We start from the raw sequence: 9,584 nt of genomic DNA on the forward strand, positions 1-9,584 counted from the left end.
TCATACCTTGGAAGTTGAATCCAACTTACATCCGTGACTATTTTTGTGATTTCTCCGCAAATTGATTCAGAACTACACATTAAATTCATGAAGTTTAGACCATTAGTGTGCTATGAGACAGACAAAAAAAGCACATGCTCTTCAAACAATATAACATGACAGCAGAGTTCTAAGCAATTCATTGGAAATGCAATCCACGTGTAGTCTTTATTTGGCTTAATCTAGTGCACTAGTTATCGCTGGTTCACTAGAGCCTAGAAGACACCAGGTTATTTTGTGTTTTCGAGTTGATGGAATTGCACATAAGTAACTGAGAAGCACTACCTAGCCAAGGAGTATACATTAGGAATACTAATCATTATTCCGCATTTTTAGTCAGAAAAAATATGTATTCAAGATTTGATATCCGATACACCACAATACAATTGCTAAATTTCATATCCATCAGAAGAAAGCATCCCAAGTTGGAGGCTGCAGTTTGAAGATTAGGAAACCAGTTGACCATATAAGACCCTGGAGAGAAAGAAAAAAGTAATATTTCATTATTTCCAATAAAGTATTAATGACATGTATCATTACTGATATTGCTTTCTAATGAAGGAAAACAAAAAAAGAAAGCTAACAGAAGAATGGCACAAAAGGGAAACTAGGCATACAAATATTGTATTTACCATGTAACTAAGGAAATGAAAGGGAAAAAACCCAAGATCATTGGGCATATGTAAGACACAAGTTGAAGGAAGTTTTATCATCAAAAGCCAACGTAAGGAATGAGCCAGTTCAAAGAAAGAGGCATGAAAAAAGGAAGCAAGAAATTGAACTTAAAGCAACCCTAAATGAAAAGATTCATACATCCTCCTTCTTTCGCATGTGGAGAGTGGGCAGGGCAAATGGGAAAGGAGAGAAAAATCAACCCTTATGAGCGAAAAAAATCAGACATGTTCAAAGAAAGAGGCATAAAAAAGAAGCAAGTAACAGAACTAGTTATTTATAATAGATCATGGCAGAGGAACTAGTTAAATACTTCTTACCAATGAAGCAAAGAGACGAAAGGATCTAGGTGCTGACGTATCTTTAGATCAAATAAGTCTTACTGATGCATAGAACCTGCTTATGTATGGTTCGGATCTATGAAGAAAATCATATACTAGATGCTAAAATTTTCAGAAAACTTTCACCAAATAACTTGCAAGAAGGAACTTGATTAAACTTTGAAATAATCATATGTGATTCTCTGTTGAGTAAAACCAAATGAAATTCCCAGTAATAGTCAAACAACTAGTGGTCTTGATCATCTATTCAAGAATGCATAACCATATTCATGGAAGTCATTAAAGCTTAGCTTAGTTTCTGTTTAAAAATTACCTTATATGCATACATGGCATGCAATCCCTTGAGCAAGCATACAATGGCATTGAATTAATCATGAAAGACCTGATCCTTGGACATCAACTCTCTTTCAAATACTCCACATTACAATTGGCAGCAACAAGTTCGGAGCATGTGTTGAAAGGCAAGGCAAAAGTGATCAACTATATCTTTTATCCCAAATAGTACTGATGCTAAATCATCTAATGAGGAGCTAGTATAAAACATATTAGGGCTGAAACATGAACTTCCTAGTGTGCCATTTGTCTAAAATATACTCATTTCGTCATCCAATTAAGAGGATAGATTGCTTCAGGGAAAAAAACACAATTTCTATTGAAATTTCTGAAGAACGAAATCCTTTGATTAGGTAGGTCATAAAATTGAAACTGATTTTTTTTTCCTTTTAAATTTTATTTTTTTTCTTCGTTGCCGAACAAGCACAAGAATTATGAACTGGCTCAAAACACCAAGAAAGCCTTAATTGCAGCACACTGATCCAAAACGATGAATCCTTACTGGCTAATTGAATTAATTCTTTGATCTAAAGAAAGGAAGTTCAACACTTAGCATAGATGGAGGATTTTTTAATGCATGTTGTTGGATAAATGTTTGGGGTCAAGTAGAATAGTTAAACAAAACTAGTTATATATGTAATTGATATGAAAAGAAAGAAATTACCTTTGATGATCCTGAATGCACAAATTCGTAAGCAAAGATCACAGGAAATATGAAAAAAGGGAATGAGTTTAGTGGTAGAGGCACGTTACGGAATAACGCTATCCTTAAGATAGATTGTTGCCCCACCATGCTTGGTATGCATTCGGGTTCTCTTGCAACCAATCTCCAGGATACAACACCACTTTCCTTGTCATTGACGGTGTGCATGCACCGGTTCGGTGTGGACCTCGATCCTAGGAGGGCGGCGAGGAAACGGGTCCCCGTCGGTCCTTTGAATCTCCACATGAAGGAGAGCTCTACCAAGGAACTCTCGAAATAAAGCGTCCTATGGCGATAAATGATGAGATACCTCTTGATCCGGAGCCAGGGCTCGAAACTAAGATGTACTCCTAAAATAACTCAAAGTCGCCATCCATGGATAGGCCACGAAACCCAAAAAAATTAATCCTCTGTTTGCAATGGATAACCAGAAATATATATGGGTCCATGCCTGATTACGAATGAGGAAGGTCCGAAGAATACCCCCATCCGCCCGAGCACAAGCACTCGGTCTCTTATGCCATTTGTATTAACATTGAAGAATTTTGCGCAAAAATTATGTGAAATAGAAATAATCATCCCCGAGAAAAGGTCTACCTAAACATGCATGACCGAGGATTGGTAAAAGAAAAACAACATCCAAGTCCTAACTCTTCACATCTAAACCTAACTCAACACATCTAAGAAAGCAGTAAACAATCACATGCATCTCTATAGCTAAACAGGTGATAGTATAAGGAGCAGATATGACGATAAAATACGCATGAAAACTGTAAAATAGCTACAACTAAACAAGTGATCAAAAGATAATAAACGAGTAAGCGATAAAGAGCTGCAGCTAAACATATGAATAAACAAGTAAGCAAAGCAGTAAAGAGATAAGGACTATATCTAAACATGTGAACAAATAGGTAAGCCAAAGCAATAAAGAGATAGCAATAAAGAGATAAAGGACTATAGCTAAACATGTGAATGAACAAGTAAGAAAAGCAATAAAGAGATAAAGAACTATAGCTAAACATGTGAATGGGATAATAAAAGAAACACACAGGAGATGTATCTAAAGTGCAAATACTCAAGAAAAGAGAAAAAAACACACTAACATATCCCTATACAATAAACAATGCTAAATAACAGACTCAAATCCTAAAATGCTAACAATAAACCCCAAAACACTAAACATTTTTAACCCGAATCTTCGGATGGTCTGGTGTTCATCCGAAGCCGCCTATGTATCCCCGCCTTTTACAGGAATCAAAGCCACGTAGTTCTTACACGCCTATTCTAAACTATAATACCTAAGACATCTAGACCACTAAACTAGACTCGACCTAAAAGATCGGACTAATTTTTAAAGTTTTTTTCGTGATTATTAAAATTCAAGTGAATGGTGGATTTTAGGACACCCTATATGTTTTAACTAGATGCAGGTAGCCTTAAGCTTATGTAGGTGGGCCCTACATCCTATGTGTACTTAGGCTGTACGCCCTAGGGAAAACAATGGGCAGACTAACGCATCATAAATCTAGCCATCAACCGGCGATGTGGATCGCCAACCGACCGGACAGAGGCGTTCCTAGTTAGGACAAAGTCCTAACTCAAAAACAAACACACAACAATCAAAGACAAACTTCTAACTGTAAAGGAAGATATTTTGAAAACAGTTTCATGAAAATGTTTAAATGGTTTCTTTTTAATGGTTTTACAACGTTCATTTTTAAAGGTTTGACTGGACTTGTGATAAAGATCTCAAGCTGCTTACATACCTCGTGGGAGAGGATCAAGCCAACGTAGTTCGGAAACAAACTTTCCTAATTACCACTAAAACTTTAACTTTCTAAATGTTTTTGAAGTATTTAAAGTTTTCAAATGTTTTTGAGTTTCAACTTTCTAATGTTTTTAAGTTTTGAAATATTTTTGAAGTTTTTATATTTCTGATTTTCAAATGTTCTTGAGATTCAACTTTCTAATGTTTTTGGATTTTAAAATTTCAAGTGTTTTTTAGATTTTTATAAAATATTTTCATCCAAACAGAACAACACACTAGGGCCAAACCCTAAAACTAAAGGGGAAACCCCTAAACAAGTAAACTAGTGTCCCAACTAAATGACATGATCCCAAACAAACAAACAAGTGTCTCAAAGTAAAAATATAAATGACAATCCCCAAGTAGGCAAAGCCTTAATAAGACTGAGATAGTATCTAAAAAAATTGTCTAAAAAATAAACTCCTAAACTATGACTTCGAGTATGGGTGCAAATAAGTCAAAATATGTCTAACAACTCAATAGAGGGGGTGCAAATACATCAAAGAATGTCTTACAACTCTATAATAGGGGGTGCAAATACATCAAAGAATATCTAACAACTCTATAAGAGGGGGTGCAAATAAGACTAGTCATGTCTCTAAAAGAAGAGGACAACCAAACAAATGAGACAAGGCATGTCTCTTATGGGAGAAAACAATTAATACTCATGAGACAAAGCATGTCTCCTATAGGGGCTCCAAGTAACCTTATCATCTCCCTTGCAATGATAAATAGGGTTATGGGCAACTAACAGACTAAGTTAGTCTTCAACTAGTAGGGGTGCAACTTATGAGACTTGAGGTAGTCTCCTATAGATACACTCTTTAAATGGGACAAAGTTTGTCTCTCCTAGGGGCTCTAGATGACACTTTCATTTCCCTTGCAATGAAGAAATGATTCTATCTAAAGGTATTTTTTAAAAGATTAAGAAAAATCTCTTAAATAAAAGGGGAATGCTATATAGACTAGGCAAATCCTCTAAAAGTTGGGGTTGGGATAACTCCTTCATCGCCCTAATAATAGGAAAATAAGAGTATTTTAAAAGACTATGTTAGTCTCTAACAACCACAAGAGAAACTACTAAGAATGAACCATCATTGAGACTTAATTAGTCTCGGGGTGCAAATAGGAAGTAATAAGTAACATAAACCCCAGAATGTTTATCTTGATGAGGCAAAAAGATTAAGAATACATCAACCTTTTATTATAAACTTTACAAGAAAGTAAATAAAACTGATACAAATGCAGGTTCTTCAAAGAAAAATATATGTATGATTTTGAACTAAATAGATTATGCAAACACATTTTCATTCTATATTTATACAAACAGAAAGCAAAGGAGATTCATAAACTAGTTCATACTCTTCAACTACAAAGCATAATTTGTGACCATATTGGAGACAGTTCAACGGAAATTTGGTAGAAACTAACTTTATCTAGTCTCAATTTTATACTTAAGTGGCATCACTTTTCAAAAAAACAAAAACAAATTATACTTAAGTGGCAAAAAAAAAACAATTGATCCTATTAGAGATTATGCAACATATCCAATCTGCTTTATACAGGTGCAAGTTAGTTAACTATAAATAAAAGAGTCCCAAAGTCCAAACTACAGGTTTCCTAAAAAAATGAATAAATAAAATCTACCATTATTATGATAATATTAAATCAATAACCCTTACCATAAACACAAGCCTTATTCACTTTAGACACATATGCCAAATTATCTCTTTCTTTCAATTACAACCTTTAGACCGAATGGTAAAACATTTTTGTCCAAACAGAAGAAATGCTCTTAACAGATATGCAGACCACAACGGGGAGTAAAAGACCATAAGCCAAAAAGAAAATATAATGCTCAGCAAGGAGTGATAGTTAAAATATATATATCACCCTCTTTTGATAACTACAACCCCCAAATGTATACGGGTATACCTTAATCCTCCATTTTTACAACTCTGACCATTAGACTATCAAAAGGAAACAAAATAATGAAATAGTGTTTAGGGAAATATATATACAAGCGTAAGCATCTGTATATTATTAAAAAGCTCATTATTAACTTGACATTCATCATACAAAAGTTTATCACTGAAGTGCTACAAGTAAAGTAGGAGTGTTTCAATCAAGCAATAATCCTAAAACACTTGGGCAATACCCATATGACAGTCCAATCTGATGACATTACCAATTGGGTTACATTAGTATTTAGGAAAACCTCACAAACTAATTGTTTGAGTATAAAGTGCTAGGGGTAATCCTATCAACAGAATGTATAGGTATCAACTCCCCTTAATGTAAAAAAAAAAGTCAACTTCCTCCAATACAAAAGGTTCAAGGGAATAATATTATTTTAACCATGCTTTCAAGCTTTCTATCTAACTCATCGTATTTTTTTTATCTAAAGAACCAACAGTAGCTTAACCACCTTTTTTTTAACAAACCTGGAGAAGCAAATCAGAATAGCCAAGACCAGTTATTTATGCACAGGAATGAACATTATGAAATAAATAAAAAAATGAACTGGACATAATCCCCCCCCCCCCCCCCCCAAAAAAAAGGGAAGCTCTATATGAGAGTAAACAAAACAGATATGACAAGGCAAAATAGGGAAAGTAGCGATTTAGAATGAAACAACTCTTGTGAGATAAAGGGAACTTGAACCTGCGTAAACTAAGAAAATTTAACTCCCAACTCTATTATATGTAAGAAACATAAGCCGGAGTGAGAATAGAAATTATAGACATAAAAAAAATACTCACGCTTACAATGGAATAAAAATGATTACAAAGCTTCATTAAGTTATCCTAGAAACATAAAATGAAAAGAACAAACCAGCATAATCTAGGCAAACATCAAAACATGATTGGCCTGAATATAAAAATAATATGGACACCTTCATGTTCTGAGTTTCATACCGAGGAGTCTCAGCTTTTAGCACTAGGGACAGTGTCAGGAGATTATTATAATTTCCAAAAGACTCATAAGCTATTTGATGAAACAAAGTAGAGCTACATAATCAGTAAGATACGCTTGATCTAATATCGCTTCCTATCAAATGTAGAGTCAAGCAAGAACAAAATAAATAACAAGGTATAGTTGCTAAAGCATCTCCTCAATTCTTGTTATGACAGTAAACTTCCTTCACTTTACAAAAATAATGACATCAATTCAACAAGCATTTACTAATAAAAAATGCACCACCATAACTTCATCCCTTTTTTTTTTAACAAGCCGACCCTACTTCATTATTCTTATCCACATACACTAGTGTTAACACCAACAGTTCAGATGACATTCATTAAACATGAATCATTTACACCTCTTTTAATATTTACAACAGAGATCAAAGTGAAATTGTACTCATTTGGTTTTTCAAAAGAATTTGACAAACTATTTTGAAGAGTGACATGAACCAAAACATGTATACTCTTTTAGAGCTCATAACTGGACATGATATAACATAACTCATTAGGGCCATGCCTATCCTATGCAGCTGTGTAAAAAAATTAGGATTATAATATGAACAGTTCACATAAACATTGCTTCATTTCATCACTTTTCATCAAATCAATGTCACATCTCATCACCGACTCATCATCTATTCAACAAGATATTGAAAAGAATTCTAACTTGGTAAAATCCTCAATTAAGTTACTACTATTAAATCAAAAACCTCAGATAAGACATCATCAATATTGAAAACACAGGGGAAATAAAAATTATACTTCGAAGAATGTATAAAAACATTTGAACTTAACTAGGCTAAAACTTCTGTGAAACATGACATGCAAACACCATTACTCATTTTATTAGGAACAGGGTATAAGTATAAAGTCCAAAATGATTTGCATTCAGCCTCGCAAATAAAAAGGTTCTCAATAAACTAGTACAACACTGACTCTTTATATGGAATTTTCACTAGAGCTTTAACCCAAACATGCCAAATGCAGACCAATCAGAAAATAATTCTCTATGTAAAATGTAAATCCCATCTATATAACCAAACTAAAAAGGAAAATCTAACTCAGCTGAAGCCATATTGGACAGAGACAATAAAAGAAAAGTCAAAGGACTAAAACATAAGAGCAATTCAACATAACAGGGACTATATTACTATAAAAAATACATAACATTCCATAAACATAAACCAGCAATAATTTTCTTATAAGATTTTTCCAAAAGAAGCATACTAATTCAACTTGGTAAAAAAAATCAATTAAAGATGTGTCCTTTGATTTGGAGAATATAACAAGATAGTAAAAATATAGAGGAAGAGAATGAAAACAAAACCAGTGACATATTTAAGCTCTGAAATTTTCACATCGAAGGAAAGCAAATTTATCAACTCTCATACTTAAATCACAGTAACAAGACAAATTAATTATCTAAAATTACCAAAATTATTCTTCCTGAAGCTGTAAAAATAATCAATGGCACTTTATATCGTAAGAGAATATCGATATATACAAAATCATCCTCTTAATTGATGAAAAGGCAGATTCTATCATGAAACTGAAACTCTTTTTTCCAAATGCTAAACTCAAGCTCAAGAATTAATTATCAATTAGCAACAAAAGAACACTAAATCATCATATCAATTCTATCAAGATGTAATTTACATTACTACTAAAACGTCAATCAAGAGACGAAATAAAATGAAGAAAATATAGAATTTACCTTCACCTTTGCTCAGAATGATTCTAGAATTCTCACACATTCAGATCTCTTCAGAGGAGGTTGTATCGAGTGAGATTTACAAGCAATGAAATCAAATCCGCGAGTAAACAAGGCTGAAGCTTCGATTAGAATTCGATCTTGACTTGTAACTTGAATCAACTCCTCTTTCCAAAATACCTTTGCTGAGAGATCAAAGACCTCCCACCTTCTTCCTAAAAGTCGAATTCCATAAAATCAACTTATTATAACAATAGATTCTAGCCAAAATTCGGGTTTAAGGAACAATCAGTGAGAACAAGGACAGATTCTAGCAGTGAAGATCAGAATCTAAGGTTTAAAAACCTCATTTTAGGGCTTGGGGATTTGAATCAAGGTTTGGTGAGAAAATTAGGTGTTAATGGACAGCACTAAAAGGAAAACAAAGATTATAAGGTTTAAAAGAAGAAAAGAAGGTGATTAGAGTCTCCGCCGGAATTTGGCAGGAGCTCGACTGGAGGCTAGCCGGAGAAGAAGAGGCAAAAGCTAGGTTTGGAATTTTTATCTACTCTCTCTCTCTCTTTCTCTTTGATTTTCTTTGTATGTAACGAAAAAAAACGAGCCCCCCTAAAGCCCATGGATCGATGGGATATTTATAGGGAGGTGATAAATTTTGCCTTCTTTTCCCCATCAACCACCCATTTTATGTGTTAATTTACTCCCCTGTTCAAAATCCCAATTCGGTGGTCTTTTGCAGGTGAAATGATAAACTCGACCCCCTATTATTTCCAAGTACAACCCTTTTTAAAGTAATTATCCCCTCTTTTTAATGAATAAAACCATGACAAAATTCTCTCTTTTCTTTTGTTAAGACAACCTTTATTGCGTAGCTCAACTCCCTTTTCCCTTGGGACAACCTCGTATATAATTGATTCACCCCCCTACTAGTGTATATGACTACCCTTTCTACAAACAGGAGGCTTGAATAAGAATATAAAGAAGGCACTTAACTCTTGGTGTTATAGAGTATGGG

The 9,584-nt window shown here is 33.9% G+C and overlaps 1 long non-coding RNA gene across 1 annotated transcript; it reads right to left on the reverse strand.

The window, feature by feature from the left end:
* Positions 1–347: 347 nt before the first annotated feature.
* LOC143882353 (uncharacterized) lies at positions 348–9,253 on the reverse strand. Its single transcript, XR_013252183.1, has 2 exons — positions 8,576–9,253; positions 348–513 (listed from the first exon to the last, which is right to left on the reverse strand). It is a non-coding gene; the product is annotated as an uncharacterized LOC143882353 (long non-coding RNA).
* Positions 9,254–9,584: the final 331 nt, after the last annotated feature.

This window comes from Tasmannia lanceolata, unplaced genomic scaffold (assembly GCF_043159265.1).
Source record: "Tasmannia lanceolata isolate RefF3 unplaced genomic scaffold, GAP_Taslan_0.1 ptg000007l, whole genome shotgun sequence".
Taxonomy (NCBI): domain Eukaryota; kingdom Viridiplantae; phylum Streptophyta; class Magnoliopsida; order Canellales; family Winteraceae; genus Tasmannia; species Tasmannia lanceolata.